At 36.2% G+C, this 26910-nt stretch overlaps 1 long non-coding RNA gene across 1 annotated transcript in view; it reads left to right on the top strand.

Annotated features, from left to right (window-relative positions):
• Positions 1-26910, top strand: part of LOC128792508 (uncharacterized) — a 323910-nt gene that overhangs the window by 195289 nt on the left and 101711 nt on the right. Inside the window, exon 4 of the long non-coding RNA XR_008432428.1 lies at positions 22817-22850. This is a non-coding gene — a long non-coding RNA (uncharacterized LOC128792508). The remainder of the gene's footprint in view (positions 1-22816; positions 22851-26910) is intronic.

Here is a 26910-nt window from a genome sequence, read left to right as displayed (position 1 = left end):
TACTCATGCATATCAGTGGCATGACTAATATAAATATTATTTTACCAGAAATAAACTTCTAAAGAAGAATTCACTATATGAGAACTTAGTCTGGACAGGTTGTTTGTTTTTTTTTTTTTGTAATGATACTTTAATGGCTTGTTTATTGTTCATGTTTTTCAAAGTTGATGATTAAAACTGAAAGCACCTGTAATGACTGTACAAGAAAAAGCTCCGCAGTTTGTAAGGTGATACTTGGGGTTTTTTGCTTAATGAGAAAAAAGCTGTATAGAATAAATTTACTAGTTAGTGTTATACCATCTATAACAATATCCTATGGCAGCAGTTCCAGTATTTCATCAGAGAAAAGGGAACTCTTGGGGGCATATGCACAGATCATGAAACTTATGAAATGTTGATGTTCCCACAGCCACAGTGAATTGCAGTTGGGGCTCAGCCCAGCTGCCAAGCTTGTGTTAATATTCACTGAACACAGAAACAGCTTTAGTTTCAAAACCAAAGAGTAATAAATTGTTCATACTGTAGCTGTCACTGTGAGTGGTGTCTGCAACCAGAGCAGCCTCTCATTAAGGGGAATATCTGTGAGAGCTTACACTACATTTACAGTAATGGATACAGCAGTTCCATTCCATCTCTCTGGATATGTGTGGGGATTGAATATCTTGGATCTTTTGCAGTGATTTAAGCACAGCTGTGCTGACAGCTGAAAAGTGTTAGTGATGAAGTCTGGAAGGGATTAAGGTTTATTATTACTAATCTAATCTATTTTAATGAAACTCAGAATGACTGTTGTATTGTTAGAACCTTTCATCTGTTAATATATGGAAGGAGGAGTACAGATCAGTCTTCCTGTTCAGAAATTATAAGTGATCAAAACAGTTTCAAATGGGTCTTTCCTCCCCTCCTTCATCATGTAAATAGAGTCTGGGTACATGGATGGATGAAAAATGCAGAGTACCCTTTCTCATCCTAATGCTTCCTGACCAGAATATTAATGGGCAGTGCTGATTTGTAAGTTACCCTTTTTTTATGTCATATGACAATTTATGGTGCTGTCTCAAAACAGACATTTTAACAAAAAGAGCTCTTTGCTTTCTCAGGTGTTCTCAGGTATATCAGGCCATGGTGCCAGCTGGATTTCAAACGTGCAGAATTACAGTGGAACCCCTGTGGAAGAACCACATTCATGTGAACACCACGGAATTCTTAATAAGCTGCAGGTTATACTGAATACTGACTAAATTATTAAGACAAATATAACTATATTCCATCTTTGTGATCAGGGCAGCTGTGTGAGTAGAAAAGTAGGCATTTCCTTGATAGAAACAGTAGGAGAACTTATAAAATCACAAAGCAGCACCTGTAAGGAAGGAGACAGATCTACTAGGCAGCTGGAGGGGGAATGAAAAAGTGCAGGCATGCCACTGGTATATTGTGTGTGTTTCTGTAGGTAATAGAATGAGTTATGGAATATCATGCTAAAATGTAAAAATGCCATCCCTAAAAAATTTTCAAGACCAGAGAGCTTATCATTTATTTGAACATTGCAAATACAGTATTACTGCAGGGTACATAGAATAAAATGAGAAAAAGAACAATTCATCTTTCCTGGTTTTTGAATTATGTTACTAGTAGATATTTTTTCAGGACATTTGTGGGGGAAAAGAATGGCAGCTTCTTGGGGAGCGAGTCAGGGCACTAGGTGGAGCTGAGGAAATAAAGTGTTAGTCAGCATTATGTGTTACTAAGGAGGTGGAATTTCAGCTGTGCTGAAAAGCTTGGAGACTTCCTATTGATTTCTTTTATTCTTGGTGTTTCATAAAGCAAAGCTCCCTGTGTAACTGAGAAGACAGGGCAGTAGAAGGCTTCTCAGTAGCTGAAACCCCACTCTGCTGACACCTTGTCCTTCCTCAAGCAAGTGTGACCAAAAAAAACAGTAAAAGGATTTTCACTGAAAAAAATGTCAGTGAAGCTGTAAAAATATTATCTTGTTGTTAGAATATTTTCTTCTTAATCTATAAGTTATCTTAATGTTTTCCCTAGAGATGATAAAGAAACTTAATGTCCAAGGCAATACTAACCTCTATTTCATTTTTTTTTTTAATTCTTTTTGAAGAAAAGTTTCTTTTTAATGCTTGCCTTAGATCTGGTTGAAAGCTGTGAAATTCCAGCAAAACAAACATATATCTGAAATCTTTGAATCACCCAGTAAGAGAACTTCTTCCCACCTCTCCCCAAAGGTTCAGCTTTCCTTATTACTGTGGAAAGATTGTTAATGATTCTTATTGAGGCCTTAACTGTTCAATATTGAAATAACTTCAGTACTGGATTTATCAGGATAAACTTGCACTGTTAACAGGAGCAAGTGTTATGCGCTTCATCTACTGCATAGATAAAAATGAGTAATTAACATAGTGCTGTGTTTTGTGATATTCAGTTAAACATAATACAGTTAAAAATACCCACAGAAACTAAGAATTGTTATAGCTCCATAGGCATTTAAATTTCTAGACTGTTTGACATAGATAACCTATTTATTGGTGGAAGGAGGGTAACTGTATAACATATATGCTGCATATAATTAGGATTTTCCAGAGTTTTGGTTTTTTTTTTTTCTCCATGATTTTAAAAGGACAAAACTTTTCAGAAAGTTTTATCCTCTGAAAGTTTAGGAATTTTTGTCTAACTTTTTTGAAAATCTTGATCTAAATGTATGGAGGTATTTTGTACCTTACTATTGTATACCTGACTATAACAAAGTAGCAGCAACCTAGAACACCAGATAAAGTAGGAATGTTCTTAATCATGAAGATGCATTGGTGATTCTCCTCTTGTCTGGTTTTGCTCTTAATCTGCTTTATCAGACCTGGCAATTCCTACTGCTAAGGTTGTTATATTTACAAAAAACTCTCTTAAAAAAAAAAAAAAAAGAGGTAAAAATAAATTCAGGCAAAAAATAAATTCAACAGGTAAAAATTCACCTTTTAAATTATTTGTAAGTTATATACATGACAAGTTTAAAAAAGAGTTTATGTGTTCGGATGCATCCGCTACTCAAGGCTAGCATTAAGTTTTCTCTGCAAATCTCATTATATGCAGCTCATGAATGTAATTAACATATTAATCTATATGCAGATATCCATCTAAATGCCGGCACATTTTTATACAGCAATTTCCTTTCTACTCTCGAGTTGGTATTGGGGAAAAAATGTGAAAGAAACTTGGTGAAGTCAGAATGGGAGGCATTGAGACTGACAAATAACACTTTTTTGACTGTTCTTAGTAGATGCACTTTCAGTTGTCTCAGTTTTCAGGATGCTCTGAAGAAAAAAAATGCAGATTTAAAAAAAAAAAAAGAAAAGTTGTGCTTGGAATTTTTTTTGTCAATTCTTCAAACAAAAACCACACTTCTCTCAGATATTAGTAGACTTATTTTTGTGTTTGAATAAGGCATTGCTGTTTATTGTCACCTCAACCATTTTGTGATTCTGCAATATCTCTAAATACTCTTTAAAAGCAATCCCCTATAAGTGAAACCTGGAAATCTTTCTCCAGTCTTGTACTGTAATGGCAAGTGGGGAGCAAAACCAATCAGAAAATGCATTTGGGTTATGCTCATTTCATAAATAAAATACTAAGTTATCTGCTGCTTTCCTTAGAGCTTGTTCTGAGAAGTGGCATTAAGGAAGTGCACGTAACCTTTTTGGGAAGTAGATTGGGAATGCCTGCCAAATCTGTGTGCTCCAGCTAATTCCAGTGGAAAGTGCACCTCTCAGGAAGGTATTCCTGGCCATGGAATCTGGCATAGCTGATAATACTTCAGCCTTTTACAAACAAGCCAACTGCAGGAGAGTTATATCACTCTGATTTTCTTCAACATAAACAAGAGACAGCAGAACATCAACAGTCCATGAGAAACTGGGACTAAAAGCTTTTGCATTTTTGTGTTAACTGGCATACAAAAGTTCAGTCAGGGGAGGTGACAGAAAGAACTGTTGAAGAAAATGAAGATTATGTAAGAGAATTCATTGTCCTAGTTCCTGAACAAACACCCTTTCTCTCAGAAGACTGATGATCACAGTGAGCCAGGACCGTTGCCCAGGGTTACCTGTTTCCTCTATGTGGGTTATTCAAAATCAACTCAGTACTGAATTTAGTGTACTACTTTTGGGGTTTCTTGGCTGGTTGCTTAGTTATTTTTTCCCTCATCTTTACTACACTGAGTCTGAAATGCAGTAAGTATTTTCCTAAAGCATTTAGTGGATAATATCAAAGAATAAGTAAGTTTGAGCTGCTCAGAGAGCTAATCATTAGCTGCTCCAGAAAGTTCCCAAATGGAAAAGAAATTTGCATTAGAAAGAGAAGATCCAATCATAAAAGTTATGTAATCCAATTATAAACACTTTGTGATTCTGGAGTTCATGGACTGTTTGCCTTATTTACTAATGAGCCTAATTAAAAAGATCCCTGAAGCAAAAAATAATGGGGATGGCAACTGTTAAAACACCATACAGTTGCCAAGAAGAAGTGTTAAGCTCTACTTCAAGTCCCCAGTTCTGGAAATATTCCTGACTTTTAGGATCTATTATTTCAGGAGAGTAGTTGTACAATTACACATCCAGTCTTTATTTCCAAAAGTTTGGAGTTACTGTGATTCGAGACAAATGACAGCAATTTTTTGCTGTCTTGATTTAACGAAATCAAATGGGTGACTTCATAATTTTATGACTCCTGACTCTTTAGCCCTTTTTAGCCCTGTTTTTGACCAGCAGTTCAACCACAGCTAGAATTTTTTACTATTAAGATCAGGGGATATTATCTTTGTTAACTCAGTTAAGGGCAATTTTCATCATTAAGCAGTAAAATCTTTTTTCCAGTTTTTTTTAACAGAGAAAAGTTTGTAACTTCCCTTCTCTCTCTCTCTCTCTCTGATATGTACATTTGTCTATCTGACCCACAGACTGGATAATCTGGGATCTTTCACTCTCAATTCCCAAGAATAAGCAAATTGTCAGAGTCAGAACTGAGATCACTGTATGGAATATCAACAAATAAGTTATAGCTGAATTGCTTAATGACGCTAAGTATAATTACTAAATGTTTAAAAACTAGGGATGCATGTTCATTTCTAGTGTTAAGTTAGGAATCCTATGAATTCCTAAATGGTAGGACTAAAAAATAGTTATCAATAGTTGAGTAACTGCCTTAGGCAGGGCTGGATATAGCCTTGGGCAAAGAAAGAGAGCATTTTCTCCAAAGAGTCTGCTGTAATACAAAAAGAATAGTAGATGGTTTTATCTGACTCTGCTCTTTGTATTCTTTCACTGTATCTCAAGAAGCTGTGGTGCCTGCAGTCTCACTAATTTAAGGATTTATCTATTCCTACCAAATCTTATCATGGAATAGGACTGAAAAAAATTATGTGGTAAACGTTGTTCTCATTAAATGGATGTGTTAAAAAGCTGATATGTTTAACTAGTCATTCCAAACAAATTTAGGGTTAAAGGAATGAGCTAAAAGACCCAAAAGTGTACAATGATGTTGTATGTATGACAGTCAATGCACCATTAAATTACTGAATGGGAACATTTCAAGATACTTTTTTTGGTTATTTGATTTTATGATATTATATTTTCTTTATATTTTATTTTATTTTATTTTATTTTATTTTATTTTATTTTATTTTATTTTATTTTATTTTATTTTATTTTATTTTATTTTTTAATCTTTTATTATTATCTTTTAAATTGCCATGGATTCAGTTTGGTAAATTGATTTCTATGATTTATGGGTCTGCAGGATCTATGATCAAACTCTGGTTTGATGTACAAATCATCCTCAAGCCTGAATTATGAAACAACACAGAATACTGGGCTCATGACTTACTCTGACACGGCATTGCTGCCCTTTTTTATTGACTTGCCATTCCATCCAAAATAATACTGAGAGAAGAACAGCACTTCATTTCACCATGCTAAATGCAAACAGATTTTTACTTTATTGCTGTCTATTGAGAAATTACAACATAGTTCTACAGAATCAAGCAGAGAGTTGCTGAATTTCTGAAATGTATATTATTTCCTATAATATATATTTCAACTCTGTTTTCTGTAAAGGATTTGAGCAAGTTGGATGAATTTCATACAATGATTGCAGCATTGTCCCAATGTACATGCTTAGAGAAACCTTACAATTTATTAATCTCTTATAGAAATGTTTGTATAAAACTTGTTTCCTCCTGAAAATGCTGCTAGAGCAAGAAAAAAGTGAATCCTCTTAGGTAACAATGGGCATTTGAATGGATTTCACAGGAAAACTGAGTGCCAACAGAGATATAATTGTATAACTAAGTGGCAGAAGTATTCTACTTTTTTAAAGATTATTCAAATTGCCATGCTCTGCACTTGGGGGATTTCTGGAAGCTGTCTTCAGGAAAGCTTTGGCAGTGACATACATTTTCAGATCTGGGGACATTTGCCATTTATTACAAGCTGTAATATGAAGACAAAACTTGTGTAGCAGAAACTTCGAATGAAGTTACACTCCTTGTTAGTAGAATTAGATGACTTGAGTGGCATTCCATTTAGATGCTGGCCATTCAGAGGTCAGTATTTGGTGCTGAGTGTTCAGGAGCCAGCTGGCTCTGCACTTGGCACAGTGCAGTGGCTTTCCTTGGATCAGGAGGATCTGCAGGTTCCAGACTAAACCCTGCTGGTGGCTCTGTGCCACTCTGCTCTGAGAGCACTGAGAACTGAGTGGGGGTGAATCTCTCTTCTCTGAGGTGCAAATCAACGCTCATCTCAGTGCTCTGAGTCTCTAATGATTTTGATCAATGCTGTGCGAGTTGGAATTGTAAACTCTCCATGTCTGAAGGATACAAAGTTCCTGAGGTGAAGCTCAAGCTTTATAACCAGAATGGAATGAGCCTGCTGAGTGCTTATACAATATAGAGCTCCACAGTGAAATGCATCTTACAGGCATTATAAATCAATTTGGGTAATGGAAAACAAACTACAGGCAGCTGCTATTTGGAATTTATGTCTTTTTATTCTTTTTGTTGCTGTCTTTACAAACATAATGGGAAAGTCAGAAAAACACATTATGTCAGGAAAATAACACTGAGGGCCTGCAGGGCAGTCATAAAGGTGTTTAAATAACCATCTCAAGTGTTTGTGATTAGTAGAAATAAGTAGAAAAATAGATTGTTCTTAGCCTATGAATGCACTTAAATCAAACAAAACTTCTAATCAATCAATATGGCCATTTGTTTTCTGATCCTAATGTCATTATTATCAGTGAATTGGAAAAACTATTGACATACCCTAATTTCTGGCTTTACACTGTGACAGATTCTTTGCCTTTTACTTACGAGCTCAATCATCAGTCTGCAACTTGTGACCCAAGTGAATATTCTTCAGAATTTACAGTACTCACGTTTGATATTACTGCTTCTCATTCAGGTCACATGAACGAGAACACAGACTTTATTTCATCTACTGACTTCACATTTTCAAGGAAAGTTTTCATTGTTATAAAATTTAAATGTGAAATGCATGTCTGTAGATTATAAGTTCTCTTTTCAAGGAGAAATATATTATTGTATTACAGTAGCTGGCTGTATAAGCTAGTACATGGTGAGAGGAGGCAAAACCTGCCTAACTGAGTGAAGAGGAAAGAAGAAAGATAAATTAGGGACCAGAACAGGTTTATTTCTTCTCTTAAATGTTCCTAGGTGTCTCTAACATAATATATGCTTTGTTGTGTTATTTTTAAAGCATTTTCTGGATGCAGGCACTTAAGATAAATAGCACATGGTACAGGAGGGGCTTTAATTTCAGGATTAAGTTGTAAATCCTACTTATTCCAAGAAAAAGGTAGAGCACACAGATATTAACTAAGCAAATAAGGGAGTAGGAAAGAGCAAAGAACATTTTTACAAAATTTCAATTAAGGTACGTGTGAATAGACTTCATCACATGCGTACTTCTGCATAAGTGCCCCATTCCTAAAGGCTGTTCTCAAATGACTGGATTTAACTGTGCATTGAAACAAGCACAGTGATAAAATCATCATCTTGATAGGAATGCTTGCAAATAGTTCCAAAATAGATGTTTTGTTGTACCTTTATAGTGGATTTTACAGTTCATGATGGGCATGATATATCAAAAGAGAGAGTCAGATCAGAGAGTTAAGATGACTCTTTCAGCAGTACCACAGAGCCTCTGTGGATTTAAATGTAATATCCAATTCCAGAGAGAATCACATCAGGTCTGTACTCTCTCCATGCAATGATGGTAAGGGAGAAAGAACTTGAAACACAAAAGATTAAGGAGACTGCAAAGTACAGTGGTAACGAGAAGCGTCAACTAACTTCATAAATCTTGAATAAATGTCATATCAGGACAGAATGCTTGTTCCTGACATACCTAGAATTCGAGTCAGTCCTTTTCAGAGAAATAAGTCAGGAAATCTTCAAAAGTAGATGTAGCACTCAATTATTTAGATCCGACTCAAGATGTACTAGAGATCATAATGGACTTACATTTAACTTCTCTATGTAAGAATGGCATCCAGGAAATTTCATTCCTAAAGAATTTTTTTTAAGAGAAGAAACTGCTTAAAGGAAAATGGGAAGAAAGAGATAAAAGGTTAACCTGGTTAACTGGGTTGATGATTATATATATCAAAGAACTGTTCTAGAGTAATGTATTTGACATTATATTGGAGTTAATGTATACCACAATTTAGCAAAAAGTGCTACAGGGGTGACAGGCCAGCAAAATTAATCCAGCAGCTTAAGGAGGATTTTAAGGCCAAGCTTAGAGAGTGAAAATCATTTGTGGAAAATAAGAACAGAAAAAAAAGTCCATCAGGTTCAAAACAGTCCCAACAGATTAATTGAACACTAATTTTGGGGTTGAAGATGTTAAAATCATAACATTTTATAACAGCAAGTGTTGTAAACAGCAGGAGCTCTGTTTGAGATTTGTGATGCACACAAACACATACAAGTTAAATGTATAGCATATGTAATGTAGTAACCTATGTTACATGAGAGATATAATTTGCTATATATTCCATGTTATATGTTAGATACATAATAAATTGCAATTATGTTATAAATATGCTGTATATAACTATGTATAGCATGTTACAGCTATATGAAGGATATAAATAATATATCTAACAGATCCACTGCATATAATCCTATATTATACATTCTAAATTATCTCTTACATGTTCACTACAAGCCGGTGGCAAGTGCACACAGTGTCTGTGCTTAGTCTTGATTGAGCTGTTCTGACCCATCAAGGGCTTTTCAGCTTTGAATATCATCTATACCTTTTTTATATTAGTTACTTTTTACTTATGTGAGTGGAGAATCAGATGCTTTATAAGGAAATTGAGAGATTCCATTTCTAGAGATAACCTGGATTTTTTCATTCTTTGTCATAGAATTTTATACCTTAAGCTAAAGAAGATCCTATTCAATGCCATATTTACTTTATAGGCATCTTTCCATTCTCTGTGTGCTATATAAACATATGGGGTGCAAATAAATCTCAGAGGAACAGGTATGTACAATAATGGGGAGATAATATTTACAGTCATGGGAGGGATTGCTTGGAACTTCTCCAGAAACTGCTACAGTCTTCAGTCATTATTAAAAAAAAAAAAAAAAAAAAACAACTATTGCTATGTAGTTTTGTTCCTCTTCAACACCACCAAAATCAGCTTTTTAAATGTATTATTAAGATTTTGCATTCAATGACGACCAATACAATTGTTTGAAAAGAGATGAGCTGGAGGAGAAAGAATGAAGAGAGAATGAGAATGAAGAAAAATAAGAATTTTTATCTCAGAAAATGATTTGTGAGGTAACATTAAGAAGATAAATACATACAATCTGAATAAGTGATGTCTGAGAAAGAGAAACAAGCTGAGGGCAAGGGTGAACACTTGGATAAGATGAAATATATTCACAAGAAATGTAATGGCATAATAGAGTGATGGCAGGTAGTGGAATTTTAGTCTGGCTCTTGTTGTATTTCTTTGCACACCTTTTTGTTGGAATAAAAAATGATGGCTTGATTTAGCGATCTCAGTGAGTTGAAGTTGGCAGAGTAATGACCTGCTTTTGTTGGCAGCTGAGTTTAGAATGAGTTCTCTAAGTAGTTCCAGAACCTTGGGGATTTTTCAATTTTTACTGCTATATTTCTTCCCAGATGTTAAAAACTCCCAACCTGTTATATATTCTTCCCTATGAAGAAAGTAGTTTTCAAAATAATTGGCTCACTAAAAATAACTTTGAAGAATTTGAAAATATTAATATTTCATTTTAAGATGTCAGTTTTAATTTTTAGAAAGATCTGTAAAATTTCTGGTTCATATTCCTTTAGAGTGAAGATGGATGGCCACAGGAGACAGTGACAACAGCTCAACTTGGCTTTTTCAGAAAGTATAATACCAGTTGATTTTTATACCCTGTTTCTTGCATAAGCCTGATAAGCCCAAAAAATACTAAACCATTTGATTAAAAAAAATTAGATCTGAATCTGTTAGAGCAGGTCCAGAGAAGGCCATGAAGATACTCAGGGGGCTGGAGCTCCTCTCCTGCAGAGACAGGCTGGGGCTGTTCAGCCTGAGGAAGAGAAGGCTCTAGGGGGACCTCAATTACTGCATTTCTTCCAGCACTTAAAGGGGAAAGTGACTTCTGATGTGAGCAGGCAGTGACAGGGTAAAACAGAATGGTTTCAAACCGAAAGCTGAGAAATTTAGATTAGATGTTGGGAAGAAGTTCTTAACTCAGAGTGTGGTGAGGCTCTGGCACAGGTTGCCCAGAGAAGCTGTGGATAAGCCATCCCTGGATGTGTTCAAGGCCAGGTTGGATGGGGCTCTGAGCTGCCTGGTCTGGTGGAAAGTGTGCCTGTCCATGGAGGAAGGGTCTGTTGGAATGAGATGATCCTTAAGGTCCCTTCCAACACAGGCCTTTCTATGATTTGTGCACTGAGAATTGTGAGAAAGTGAAAAATTCACTTTTAATTCCAGAAGTAACATGAAGAGAAACTTGCTCAGCATTTCTGTATATGCATGGGGATTTGTGATTAAAATCAAAATGGAACAAAAAAGTTTTTTGGAATATTTGCCTTCCATTTTTCAGTGAGATTGAGAACTATTATCTAGAAAATCTCTCTCCTCAAATGCTTTTGTCTGTAGTCAATTTACTTTCATTTAATTATGCTTAGATACATCCTCATAAGGCCATTGTAGAGTTGAAGTCACAGTTTGCATATGTGGAGTGATACCTGAATGAGAATTAGCATGGGTATGCAAAATGTTATTATTATTATTATACTTTCCAGTATTCTTCTTGGGGTTTGAGTTAGCATATATTCAGTGATTTCAGTATCCCTTTGGAGGCACACAGTTTGTGGTAATTGGGAGTGGGGCTGCAGCTGAGCCTCATCCCCAGTTGGCTACAGCTGTGCAGGACAGGTGACTGGTATTAAAGGTAATGAGTGCCCAGGGGCGCTGACCAATCACAAAGGGTACAGAGGGCACACAGGTGCAATGCATTTAAGATGAAGGGTATAAAAGACTGCACTGAAGAACAATAAAGTTCTCATCCTTGAAGCCTTCATCGGTGTCAGTTGTACCTCCACCATCATCGCTCGAGAAAAATCAGTCTGCTGGGAGCTTTTTCCTACTTGTCATAGGCTGTAAGTAGTCCTTTGTTATCAGTTGTAGTCAAATTGTTTCAATACCTTTTGTCATTTCCCTAAGAACTACTGGAATTTAAAGTTACTCTATGTAATTGTTTTCAAAAACAATTGGGTGTCAGGTTCATTGCCAAATTTGTAATTAGATTAAAGATGCTCCATTTAGTGTATTTAAACTGTGGAGCATTGTGCACTGCTGATGAAGCGTGGGGAAGAGTTGCTCATAATTTATTCTGCATTTTGTTTTAATCATAAAATACTAAACCAACTGAACCACAAGCCTTAGGTGGATAGATTTCTCTACTTGTGGTATTTACAGCTTGGGTAAATTAGGTGTACATAATAACCAGCTGTCGACCTCCAGATGTAGTACAGTCAAGCTGCATAAATTCTGCAGTCCCAGACTCTGTGACTTTCCCTGATGCAGGGCTTGGAGGGCTGCTGTAAATAATTTCATACTGTGTAACCTAATTTCATGCCAGCTTTGGTTTTGTTTTTATTTTTTTTTTCCTAGTAATTTAATGAAAAGCATGTATGAGTAGCAAAGTCTGATGGCAGTGAAACTGTCAGAGCTCTACTTCTTTAGAACAGGGAGGCAGAATAAACCAGAGAATGTGACATTGTGACTGCAATGCTTGCAGCACATGACAGAAAATTAATGAGTGAGGAGGCCTCCCTTTTAGGAAAATGCTTGGTTGTAGTTCCAATATTACAGCACCATTAATAGAGGTTGGGCTGTTCTTCTCCCTTTAATTTTGTTGCTCAGGGTAATGGTGGAGTAATTAATTTCAGTGAAGATGGTGAATAAATTGGATTATTTGACTGACTAGCAAAACAGTTGGTCTCTAATGAGAAAGTTTCAAAAGCCTGATTTCTGAATAGGTCAAAAATCCCTTCATATGTCACTCATGGGTTTCTCTATGTTCCCTGGTAGGAGATTATTTCCTTGTGATGTGATACTCCCTACACTCTGTTCTCCTATGAACTCACTTTCCCAGTACTATTGGTCATGTAATGAGTCATTAATTCTCAAGATTTCCATATCTTTCAGACCTGATGTAGTCTAATCTGGACCTCACTTGTCATTTAATTATTAAGATTTTTAGCCTTCTTTCTCTTTCTCCTCTCTAGACACCTTTCATACTTTTGATTTCTCTCCTACGTCTTACAAAAAAAGCTCATCTTATATAAAACATTTTATCTTAAGATTTGGTTGGACTTTAAAGCATAAATTAAATATTTCTATTAAAAACTAATTACCACATGACTTGCTTGGGCTTACTAAAAGTCTGCCAAAGACATTTGTCTTCACCTTGTGCTTCCACATGTCTTACTACAATCAAATACAGGATTTCTTAGTCTAAAACAGCTGTATTGAATCTCTGATTCACTTTCCAAGTAATCAAGTTAGGATTGTGTGCATTCATCTTCATATCTTAGCCACTTTAAATTTATTACTGTTTTTGAAATCTGTCTGTAATTTGTTGTGGAAATAAATGAGGAATTAATTGCTGATTTTTAACTGCCCTATTATGCTGTAGTGTCTCCAGGTTCTCAGTGGAAGGGGTTTGCTTCTATGAGTCCCACTTCTCTTAAATGTTTTATTTGCTGTATCAGTCTTTGTACTTTGCTCTGCAGTTTTTCTAGAGAACTTGTGATCAAGCCTGAATATTATTTCATCATTTTGAAGATGAGAGTGTAGATTCCAATGGGTTGTCACTCAGTGTGATACTAAAATGTTGTAGGGAAGAAATTCCAGTATGCATTCTAGAAGTCTGTTTTAAAACCTGCTTCTATTGTAAATGCTGCTGATTTCACTGAGCTGTAGCCATGCAGTGGCTGTATTGCAAAAACAAACCACTATTGATCTATTTTTACATGATCCTGTACAGAGTTTACAGTATAAAACTGTGTGAGTTCTTAGACTCTTGACCCGAAACACAAAGATAAGCCAGTGCAGGCAGAGTGTAACCTCACAGTGCTGCAGTTTCATTGTCAGAGCTGGCCAGGTGAGGTGGATCTGAGTACATTTGCATGAATGCCTTTGGTTTGCAGCATGTGCATGATCTAGAGTTCCTCATTAACTTCTAGAATGATGCAAATTGTTTTGTGCTTAATTCTCTCTGACAAATGGCTCTTCGTAACCTCTACAAGTTTCACATTTGGAATTGCATCCATCGTAATTCTGTATAAGCTAAAGGTGTTCCAGAAGCATTTGATGTACCAGATGCAGTTGGAGTTTCCTGACAGAAATTCACCAATGTGGCTTCAGTTACCAGCTTGAAATGAAAGGTGTTACTCGAAGTAGTTTGTACTTTTCTTTCAGACATTTCTCTGCATTAACAGAAAATTGATTAACAGCTTCCATGCACATGTAACTATGCATACTGGAATAAATTAAATGTAATTATATACATGATGATAAGATAATAAGTAATCAGTGAGTCTGAAGGTGCTCTGTATTAGACCCTCCCTGGCTTTCTCCCATCCTAGGAACCTTGCTCAGTTACCTACATGTGTAACAATCCAGATTCATAATTCATGTTCTTCTCTAGGTGAAATAGCAAACATAAAGCTTCTGCAGAGCTGAAAGCTGTGCCACCTGTTGGTGTTTCACATTCCTCCCTGTTCTTAGGTACCCTTGGGTGAACTCATTTCACACTCATTACCCTCTGCCACTGTTTCAATCCAAGGCATTATGTCTTCATGTAATAAAGGACTATTGTTTCTTTTTCCCAGTCCAATGAAACAGCACAGATGAAAAAATATTACCCCTCTTTCACAATATTTAAAATTGTATTAGAGATGGATTTCAGTAAAAAGCTGACCAAAAGCACTTGGCAAATAATGAAAACCTACATTAGAAAGGAAAAAAATCACTCTTTTTCAAAGAGATAAGATACACATAAGATATATATAATTTTTTTTTAAACTGTATGTCTTATTGAAGCCAAAATTCTCTTTTAGCACAACTTTTTGTGTCAGATTCTGATCAGCAGGGAGCTGTAAAGGTATTTTATGTGTGAGTGAAGTTAAAATAGTGACACATAACGGGAGTGCATAGAAAGATAATTTTGATTTGAGAACTCAACAGTATTTGTTGTATTTCTAAAGTTAATCAAGAACCAAAACCAAAAATTGATGGGGTTTTTGGTTGGGGTTTTTTTTTTGTGGGTTTTTTTTTTTGTTTGTTTGGTTGGTTTTTTTTTTTTTTTGTGGGTTTTTTTTTTTTGTGTGTGTGTTTGGGGATTTTTTTGGGGTTTTTTTTGTATTTGATGTAACCAGGGGAAATTTCCCTTCCTTTCAATTTGATATTGGGCAAGGCTGGAAGGTTTATAAGTGTTGTGTATATCTAGGCTTAAATTTCACTCCAACACGGTACATAAGAGGTTTATGAGTGACCCCTTCTCCTGAAGTTGAGAAAATATTTAAATATTTGGCTAAACTTTGCTTCATTTCCAAGCGTTGTATGCCATAAATGCAGAGCAGCTCATGACCAGGGCCAGCATTCAAATACACTTTGGAGGGAGAAGCAAACCTTAAGAGCAAACTTCATGCTTCTCTTATAATACATTTATTAGGTCTGCAGTATTAGTTTTATGTCGATTTTTGGGGTTTGGGGGGTGTTTTTCATCAGGAAGAGCTGCCTATTACAGACCCTAATCAGCCCCAGTCTTCACACAAGCAGAGTTGTCATTGTGCTCCAGCTGTTTTGATTCCCTAGCAGCACAGAGCAGATCCAAAATCCCCTTAACATTTAAGTTAAATAGATTTATAGTTGTTTGGCACTGCCAGAGTGATGGTAAGTGTTCTGCAACACCTGAATACATGTTGAGAAGTTCCCTTTCCTGTTTTTGAATTTCTTTTAAAATTGACTCCTAATTGATTCTTTTACATGATTGCAAATCCAGATAGGATCCTTGCAGTGACATCAAAGCATTGGTATTTCTGGATTAATTTTAGCCAGGATTTTTTCTTTTCTGTGTATTTCAAAGACATTTCACCTTGAAATATGAATGATTTTTGATCATTTAAGTTACTTTGGTTTCTGCTCTGAAAGTCATGTGGGTAGGTCTCAGAGAGTAATTTTAAACCATCATTTGTAGGCCTGTTAAGCAGCAGGAAAGAAGAGAAAGAAGATTAGTAATTGGTCTGTGTCCAGCACAAAGTGTTGCAATGGATTTGGCTGCAGGCTGTGAGGTGACAGGCAGGCAGGGATTGCAGGGCTGGCTCTGCCCTGTGTCACACTCGGCTTTAACCCCCACGCTGCCGTCCTGGGGCTCCAGCAGCATCTCCCAGTGAAGCCCAGCCATGGCCTGCTGCACCCACACTGTTATCAAAGCCCTGCTGCCACTGGCTGTGGCTCAGCAGGTAGGAGAGCTAAGGGCTGTCTTTGCCCCTTCTGTACCTCTGCAAGGAGGACATGAAATCCTCCTGGGTTTGCACTGATCAGTGAAGAGTTCCCTGCTGTTAGTGGACTGTGTCCATCACAGTGGTTACAATAAAAGGTCTGTTTGAGTTTCCTCTTTCATATAAAGATGTCATTTAATCTTACATGAAACAGTAATTTATGGCTGCTAGTCTTGCTCCAATGACACTGCTAAAGGTTTTTTAAGATGTATTTTAGAACCAAAGAAGTGTGTGTTAGTTCTGATGGTTGGATCCTTGTGGTTTTTCTCTTGGTTTCTGATTGGATCTGGTCAAGCATCCTGTCTGACACGTCTCCAGATATCATTTGTGTAGCAAATATTTTAAGCTTTTATACTGACTACACACACTGCCATTACATACAGGGAAAACATCTAGGTTTGATTCAGAGACAAGCTAGTTCTGAGAGCTATGGTTTAGTCCAATTGTTTGTGCTCTGTCAGACTTCCACTGTCAGGTAAATGTGAAACCTCTCACAGAAGCTGAGAATCCTTCTGTGCTACTTGCCTGCAGCAGAATGAGCAAACGCACAGAACAAGATCTAACAGTCCCATCCCATTCAGCACACCTTAGGTACCTCCAAATGAGGGCTTTGGAGTATTAGAGGCCATGTAGTCACTTCAGGAGGGTGTTTTCACTGAATATCTGGTTTGTCAGCTCAGAGGAAACCCTCTGTTGTTGAGGGAGAGCTGTTTATAACAGGGTAGGGGCTAGATGGTCCCTGAGGACAGCTCAAGCTCTCTTCAAGTCTTTCTTCACTCTTGACCACGTACTCCTTCCTTCCACTTTGTCTGCTGAGCCAAATGAGAGCATTTGAATGGCAGAAAGCAAACTCCAAGAACAAAATAAAGGTGCTAGGAGAGGGGATATGAGACAATGGGATTACTTATTTTAAAGGACAGGGATTAATACATCAGTTTAGCTATTAAATCCTCACTCATGTTTTTGACTTTAGTTTCAATGTACAAACAGGCTGAAAAAAACCCAAAATGATTGTGTGGAGCATTTAAACCTTACCATTGATTTTAAGGATTAGAATAGAAGAAGTTACATCTCAATGAATGTTCTGAATAGACTTCCTTACCTCCCACAGTGCCCTTTCCTCCTTTATAAGATTACACAGTAATTTCCTGGGATTCATGGAGATAGGGTTTTCTCCTTAAGGTTTTGATATATTTAGTAGATGCCCATTTGTTTGAGCTGTTGAAGAAGGCAAGGCTGGAAGGTTTATAAGTGTTGTGTATATCTAGGCTTAGATATACAGGGTTTCCTCACTGAAGATCCTCCTTCAACTATCACATTTACATTTTACAGGTGACTTTATTGCCAGAGTGACCTGACAGTAAGGCCTCAATTCCAGTGCTTACATTTTAGAATAACTACATGTTCAGTCAAACTGCTTCAAGTCAGTGACCAGGGATTGTCAGCCTTATGACAGACACCTTTAGGAACTGAAGTTCAAGACAGAATAAAGGAAGCCTTGACCAGCTTTCTGTTGAAGTTCCAATGATGTTTTCAGCTTTGCATATATACAAAGAGTTCATGAATTTGAATGGTTTGTGACTGTAATTCCACAGATAGCCTCACAGCTCCATTGCATAATTATGCCTATTTCCATAATCAACCAAAGCTTTTATAAATACATTGCATTTCAGAGAAACTTCATTGAATGGTTTCAATTGGAGTAGACCTTAAAGATAATTTCATTCCAACCTCCCTTCATGGGCAGGGGCAGCTTCCAGTAGACAGGGCTGCTCAGAGCCCCAGCCCAAGCACCCTCAATCTCATCCTTATTTTGTATTAGAAAAGGATGCATAGAATGCTTTTACATGATTAGCTAAAATCCGTCCTTAAGAGAAACCTCTCTGCCATTGCTTTGTAAATCCTGGAATTACTATTTGTTGTAAAGGACCCTCCTTGCTATAAGAACCTGGCATTAGGACAGTGTGTTTTCCATTACAATGACAAGTACATATAAAACACAAATCCCACTTGAGAGCCTAAACTGTTTAAAGGGGTTTAGTGTCAGACACTCATTTCTGGGAGGCTGGATTAGAAATTGGAAAAGATGTTTTTACTGGAGCACTGAGCTGGTACATTAACGTGTATCTGCACGTCAGGAATACAAAGTGTACTGAAAGGCCAACCTTTTCTATTGCACATTACAACTACAGAGAATTCTTTTTACACTGAGACACTGATGTTTGCTACTTTGAAATGGCATTTTTTCCCCTCAACAAATCCCACTGGATTAATTCCTCTTTTCAAAAAAAAAAAAAAAAAAGGCAGTGCATCAAAATTATGTCATCTGACACAGAAGAGAAAGAAAATCTGCCTTTTGGTTATTTTTCCTAATCTTTCTTGATGATGTTTTTCTGGACTTGCCTCTCCTCTCACTTGCATGCTTGTGAATCAGGACTGTCTCATAAATCAATTGTACTACAGCACTCTAAATTTAATGTAAGAAGAGTTTCCAGGTCTATGTGTTTATTTGTAGACATTAATATGTAAGATACTTAAAACTTCTAAATACTTAGTTCTTAATGCATTATTGCACTGGCCATTTTCTTTTAAGATTTAGTAGTATTTCTTAAGAACTGGTTTTAGAGAGATTCTATCAGTCTGTGCTATTCATACTTGAAAAGGACTTAAAGATCCTAATTGATTTATGTAACTGGACATCAATATTCTTCTTTTCCCTTAACCTTTATTAGAGGTGCAGCAACAGTAAGGTTGTAAATGTGCACCTGATGAGGAAGTAACCTGAACCTGACCGGTGCTATTATCCCAAAGCTAAGGGCTCATTATGATTATTTTTCTTTTATTAGCAAACCTATATTAAAGAACTGAATTTTGAGTATTCAGAGCTCTGGGTCTTTGTGATTGTAGAAATGAAGCAGATAACAGGCATTTCTACCAGTGGCCAAGTAGCAGTGACACAGGTAGAGGATAAACAGGATGAACTGCCCCTACGCTCATTTACAATTTCTACTTTTTCAAGGTTATTTTGTGAGCAACAACTCTCCCTTTCCCCTCCCACCCCCCAAAGAAACCTTTTAAAAGAAAAATAACTCTCTCCTTTATATACCACATTTATTTCTGTCTAAAAATTATGCCCAGATGTAAATGGACAGTTGTCTTGAGAAGGGAGGAGGGGTTGCGTCAGAAATACCAATACAGTCATCTTCAGTGCTTAACATTTCATGGAAAGGGTAATAAATGGGATTCAATGACACCAGACTTTGACAGGTTTTGACTTAATATTAACCATTGAATACCCTTAGTTACAGTTGGATTTTAGGCACAAGCTGGAATAATATGCCTGTATTATTTTTTTCATTCCCACCTTTATAGACATTGATATAACAGTAATTAGAAGTCAAGAATAAAGCAAAAGCTGATCAAATTAACCTACATCTAATGACTTGTTTTGTAATATTGGTGGACAATTTGATAGTGTTGAACCACTTTTAAACTAGTATAGGTGAGGAAAAATACTTTTAAATAATGTAAATGCTGAATAAATTGCAATTGGCCAATGAAAGCGTTTTATCACTATCACACTACCTTTTGCCACTTATGAGGAAATCTTAAGAGTAGAGCAGGAAAGAATGTTTCCTGTATCATTTGCTTTAAAAATTATCAGGTGTCCTGGGAATATTGCTCCTTATGTGCAAATTGGACTACTAAGTTAGAATGGCACAAATATGCCTCCCTCCTTCCCCAGGAAACTAAAACCAGACCTATTCCTTATTAAACAAACATAGCAAAGTACTCTTTGATCACACCTAATATGTCTAAAATTCATAGAGAGGCATTTTCAATGTCTGTATGTTTAGGCATTTAAATGTGTGTGTATAAAATTCATGAATATGGAGAGGCATTTTAAATGCCTGCTGAGCTGGACTCGGCAAATTTTTTGTCCCACTGTCTTTTTACAGATGTGATGCAGAGGTGATTAGGCTCTGCAGTCAATACTTCTGCTCCTTTATTGCTGTTCCCCAGCAGGAAGGAGCACAAAACACCAAATCCCCCTTTTCTCTCTCTTTTCTGTCCTCCTTTGACTGTCGTAAGTCTTAGATAGGAGTAGAATCCCAGAGGAGCTGAAATTATATGAACAAAATTTTGTGTTTTGGTTTGTGTTCTTCCCTGTCAGCAGCTAAATCATGGTGTAGTGCAGGCCACAGAATCCCACTGTCCCTGAGGAACCTTGTCCAGCATCTCGGTGTAGGATCCGTGCTGAGGTCACATCAGCTGGGCCTGGCCAGGGCTCCCTGCAAATCACTGCAGTCACCCTGAGGCACACACAGCTTCTCTAACAGACATGTTGTGGCTGCTGTTTGGTGCCCTTCTGCTTTCACTGCAGACCTTGCTTGTGAAAAGCTTTGATTTTGGCCACCTTTGTTCATGTCTTTTGTGACATAACGAAAATGCCTGCTGAATTGTTAATGTTTTACCTTGGGGCAGTAAGATCGAGTTGTCTGACAACAGCTTCCTTGCAGTTTTCAGACCTTGGTTCCCCATTGCCACCCACGAGCCAGCCCTGTTATTAAAATGTTAATAATATTTAATTCATTCTACATGCTGTTCAAATGTTGCTCAAAGACTCTGCTGTCAAAAATCCTTTCCTGTTTACACATCTCTGCAATGTCCTCTTAACCAACTCGTCTGCCACTCTCTAATTAGCTTTAATAAGCTTCAAATTCTTCTCCAAGGAGCTGATCCTCAACTGGATGAGTTGTCATGTTCTCACACTGATGAAGATTGGGTAGTTTTCTATCTAGCTTCCTTGCCCTTAAAGATGGACAGAGCATTTGTATCCCAGAAACAGCAAACTCTTTTACTGAAGCAGCAAATAGCAGAATTTACAAAGATTTTTCCTTCTCAGGATCAGGTTAGGGAAAAGAGGAGATAGCAGTTCTTGGTTTTATAAAAGGTAGTTTTTGATCCTGAGACCATGTGTATTTTATAGGTGCCTGAGGAAAAGTAAAATAAATCTTAATAAGAATGTACGGAAAACTTCTGCTTGTGTTAGAACATAGAACTTCTTGTTAAAACAGTGCCAAATACAACAATATGAAAATTAAGTAACACAGTCTCTAACTGGCTACTACTGGTTGGAAGTTGTAGGATTAAAGGTGCTGAAATATTTAGCAGTATTCATGAAGTTGCATGATTTTAGAACAAGAAGTATGTTATCTACACATTTTTCAAAAAGCAATGTGAGTGAAGGAAAGTGGTACAGAAAGCAACAGAGATAATACAAATATTGCCCACATTAGAAATAATTTAACTTTATGATGCCAGCTTTGTGTTGTAAAAATACAATTTTTAAATTATCCATTTGTTTTGAAAGGTTGAATGTGTCAGACAATTGCAAATAAGAAATTAGCAATCTAATAAATAAGAAATTATAAATCTGCTGATGCTTTTACTGTGCCTGTGGACAAACAACCTGTTTGTACTTCTGCAGTGCTGTGCAATAAGAGGGAAGATTTCTCTTGTCCTCAAAACTCATATTAAAGCCATATAAGTAAATCAGTTTCAATCTATTAATGCTAAATCTCATTAGAAATTGTGTGGAATCTAATTGACTTTATTTATATATTAATTCAAATTAATTTCCACTACAGATGCCTTAAGTGCTTTTAAATCAGATATGTTTTTTCACTCATTAGAATACTGGCACTGCATCAGAGTGCAGGATTCTTTTATGGACCTTCACTGACCATTGGGTCAAGTGTCCTTTTGTGACATTTGGCTAAGACAAAGCTGCTTTGGATAACATAATTCAGCAGAGTTCTAAAAATAACATTTTTCCAGTATAATTTTGGTAACTTTGGATTTTGTGGCATAGTAGGTAATAAATTTGTTAAAAAACAAATGACATCAGACATTTGCTGCTCAGAAACCTATTAATTTATATTGTACTCTCACTTTTATCTGCAACAAGGGTAGATTCAGGAATATCTTGCTCATGCAGGTTTAAATAGTATAACATGTATGCAATTAATTAATTAATTTAGAGTAAGAGATAAAGAAAAAGCTGCATAGCTGAAAATTTCAGGGAAACTTGGCAGAAATATGATTAACATGCAGAACTAAAATTGAAGACAGAACTTATTCTTCCAAATGGTCATCCTTGTCAATGAAAAAAAATGTATTTTAGTAAAGAAAGTTTCCATAGAGTTTGTGTCCATTTCTCAAAAATCTAAGCACAAGTGGGGACTGTATTATAGATATCTCTAAATGCAGTATATTTTAATGTTCTAATTCTGCCATTATTTTAAAATATGTTCCTCTGGTTTTGTTTTTTTACAGCTTTACACGTTATCAGACTGAATAAGAAAATTATTGCAAATTAATCATTCTTTACTGTCAAAGAAAAAGGCTGAATTTATTGATTATAAAATTAAATTGCAAGAGAAAGTACAAATATGTGGTCGAACTGTTTCAGTTTTTTTCTAGGGGTGTATTTAAGTTCCCCCTTGATAGCACAGGGAATAATTTTCAGATAAGTAAGTGCTTTAAAGTCAGATGTAATTCTAGAATGTACTGAGGCTGTTATTCAAATGCTTTGTCTACATAATAGCTTAGCTACTCTTTGCAATATATGGATGAATTTTGATATAACTACTAACACATCTAAATGCTGTTTTATTTTTCAGGGGGTATCCATGTCAGCAGCCTCGGGATTCCAAGGTCAGTTCATATTCGTATTTCTTCAGTTCTAGAAGAAATTATTAACCATGGCAGAGATAAAATTAGGATTCACTATTTGATTTTTAGATGAGCTTTTGTTAGGAATAACCTTGTCAGTCATACCCACAGTTGTAATCTCACAGTGTCGCCTTTTCTTGACCAACATGAACAAACTTTTCCTGTCTTTGCAAGGTAGAATAAAGTTTAGATCTTAATGCAGGATAATACTGAATAATTTAAGTCCTGCTGACCTCAAAATGAACATGACTGACCATTTTTAATCTCTGTAGTGGTGTGAAGCACTAACTGCTCTTGTTAAGGGTGAGAAGCATGTATTAATGCCATGCTTCTCAATCTTTGCCATTTTGCTTATTTTAGAAATATTAATGCTTTAAGTACTAAAAGCATCTTCCTTCTGACTTGCTCTGAATTTCTTCAGACCAGACTTGACCTTTACCCAAGCAAAGCTGAACAAATATTGCAGAACAATTATTATCAGCACAAAGTCATAATCTAAACCAGTAAACTGACTGCTAGCCTGGACTACACGAAACATCCCTGGCCAACACTGTGAAATGTCTGACAGTTTTGTTTCTGGAGCTGCTAGTAGGGTGCTGTGGCAAATATATCACTATCTGAGATGTTTGAGATACCTTTGTTATGTGGAAGAACATAAAATATTTTTTTAAATAAATACATTACTAAAATCAGCTGTAATAAATATGATTGAGTTCTTTAACTTCACAACCAAGCAGAATAATAACAGATGAAGATTTTCAGAATTTGGATGATTATATTAAAGTATTAAAAGTTTTTGTATTAGAAGATGGTTTCAGGATAGTCTAGGAAATATTCTGTGAATGAGTAAAGACCAAAAGAGGACTGAAATTGAGCAACAAATAATAGAAACAGATTGATTAATTGCTTTTGAATCTTTTTAGTTGTTAGTGGGCTGAAATTCCCACATGATAAAGAGAAGTGGCTGCTAGAGTATATGACTTCTGATTGTTTGTTACAGAAAATTTAACTTGAATTTGAGAGCAAACCAGTCACAGTTGGGTGCTTAGTTCAAGGTGTTTTATCTGTTCAAATATTTTCCAGGATGCTTATATTTCTGTTTGTTCACATCCATGTAGTCCAACTTAGAGGCAGTTTTTCTGGATTGGTTAAAGACACGTTGGTTGGCCTAAGCAAATGAGCCCTTCTGAGCAGAACTGTGCATCCAGCTGACCTCTCTGCTATTGGTCCAAGTGAAAATGGTAAATGCCTTTTTTTTTCTAGAAAAAAATATTTATACAAAACAATTTCCAATAAAATATACTCAAATTTACTCATGAGACTAACTCTCCAAGGAAATAACAGCTTATATAGTGATATTAGTCTCAAAGGGTATATTTAAAGCAAAGTTTGTATAAAACTCTTGAACTCAGCTTGCTTTGTCCTTTTGAACATCTACAGTAGACTCATACTTCTAATGGACAGGTTAATCTCTGGTGACTCAGTGGCTGTAGCCTTTTGACAGCTTATAGAGACCTTGGATAAGACGCTGTGTGTGTTAAAATCAATGACTCCCATCCGTGCTCCCAGCTTTAATCAATGCTGTGAGCACATCCAGGTGCATCTGCTGAGGCTTTCACCCCCTGGGCTGCTAGCCAAGTGAGTGAAACAGAGCCAAACCTGGTACCAGCCCAGCAAAGGAACCTACTTTGCTTCTTGAAACAATTAGGAGGCTTACAAACACCTTCTTCCAGGGAATTCACCAATACTAACCCTGCTCAAATAAACACAGGAGTTTAAGCAGTAATGGTTTTTACAGTGTTGTGGTACTTTGGTAAAATGTGTAAATGAGAATGAGATCTCTCTCTGTGTTTGCTTTGCATTGTGTGTGGTAGGAAATGTTTGGGGTTTCCAGTCATGTGTTTTCACAATTAAGGAATAAGAGCATGCAGCATGAATTAGAGGCTGTCCCACTGAAATGGGAAAACGTTTTCACTGAAGTGTGAAAACCAGTATATAGAAAGTGGGATTATGCTTTCAGTAACAGAAAGAAAACCTTTCTAAAGAGGCTGTTCACTTGCAGATGATTATTTTAGTTATAGTACCCAGTTAAACGTGGGGCAATCTTGCTACCCATTCTCTGTAGTTGTTCCTAAGCTTCAGCAGCTGACCTGTTTTTAAATATTGATATTGAAGAATTTTGCTTTGAACAAATGTGCAGTGATTTGGGAATATGAGCTGTACTGCCAGTGAGTAAGCTAAGCACCTCAGTGAAGCAACAACTTTCTCTTGGATCAACTTCTTTCCCTATAAGTATATTAGGAATAGATCAGTGTGGAATTTTGTGATGCCGGATACTTTGGATTCAGTTGTTTTGCTTTGTTGGGCTTGTTTGGAATATCACATTTGCTTTTGGGTTGCTTTCTGTGTTGAAAGAAGTCCAGCCCGTAGCTGTGACTATATAGATATATATTGCTGTTATATAATGTCTTTTTTTCTAGACAGATACATGCTTGTTCTCCCCTTTCTGAAATAGGATGAAAGCTGTGTCCTCACAACTTCACATGTAAACCCCATATATTCTGTTTCATTCTGGTGTAACTTAACAGGGATCTGGTGTTCTTCTGTCCCTGCTATTCTTGGATTTTAGACAAACTGAGCATATGCAAGGCTGTAGTATAGTACAGGGTATGACAAAATTCCCCCTAACAGCTTTACCTCCAACAGTTTTTCCTTCCTTACTCTCTCAGAGAAGGTGGAACTCACTAAACTTTGCTATTCATGGTAAATATATTTTCTATTTAAACTGCATTTTTAATAACAATATCAGTTTACATCCTTGACATCCATGGCATAAAATGAGCAGTAGATGAGTAGCATTATCCAAATTTAAGTTTTTGTTGCATATTACTGGATTCATCTCTATTTTACGGTAACTTCAATGTAAATTCTGTCAGGAAAAATAAAAGTATTTCCATAGTACTTTGATTTTGAGTCATATGTGACTCAGTGAAGGTCAGATATCCCTGAGTGAATAAGGTTGCAGGTATGAATTTTTGCAAGAAAATACACAAGCAAAATCCACTGTTTGCTCATAAAGTTTCTCCTTACTTTATCTGTGCTGATGAGTTGTTCTGTGTACAATCCTTGGTTTTTTCACTGCTGTTCTTATGTTGTCTTAATTGATTTCCTTTTGACTTCTCTGCTTTGTTAACTGTCACTCACTGCTGAAAGAAGAAGTGGGGTTTTAAAAGATTCTTTTAATCTTTAAAATAGTTGCAATACAAAATAAGTTACCATACCTACAGATGAAAAAAAGAAAAAAAAAACAAAACAAAACCACTAAAGTTCTTCATGGGGGATTACCTGTCCTCCTCTAACTCACAGGAACTTGGTGCATTCACAGAACCATGACTTGCCATTAAGAAATGAAAGTTTTGGGAGTTTTTAGTGGTCCCTTTAACATGAAGAGCTATTAAATGAAAATCATTTGCTACCACATCTGAACAAGCAATTTAGCAAAACAAAATACATTCTTAGAATAAATTATTTTTAGGTAAAATGCTTTGGTTCTTTGCTACTGGTGTTAATGCTGCCTACGGTTCAGAACCATGAAGAACCAGGATAGCCTCAGTAAATTGAAATAAAGTATAAAACCAGTTGTTACATAAATGTTTAGTCTCATTTTAACACACATAACTCTTTAGCACATTTTTCAATGAGACAAAATGGTTGCAAAGTTTTAGAAATGTGTTTTGGTTTATGACTTGAAGAATATTTGCTAAGAAAATTCTGCTAAATATAGTTCTCTGTCACTTAGGGGAGTTTCAGAAACCTTAGGGAAAGTATTGATAAATGTAAGCTCATCTGATAGAAATTTATGTTCCAACAAGTATAAAAGCTTCAGTGTTTGCTTCCTAAATTTCACTCTGCCTTGCTTTATTTAGCTGGTGTTCTTAACTGTAAACAAATGTCAGACCTCATATATATATATATATACATATATGGTAATTCCTGATAAAAAATACAGTGGTTTTCATCATTGCACATGAACTTGGTTCCA

The sequence above is a fragment of the Vidua chalybeata genome, chromosome 9 (genome assembly GCF_026979565.1).
Source record: "Vidua chalybeata isolate OUT-0048 chromosome 9, bVidCha1 merged haplotype, whole genome shotgun sequence".
NCBI classification, from domain to species: domain Eukaryota; kingdom Metazoa; phylum Chordata; class Aves; order Passeriformes; family Viduidae; genus Vidua; species Vidua chalybeata.
Note: the sequence above shows the minus strand (reverse complement) of the source record. Positions and strands in the feature narration are given on the sequence as shown.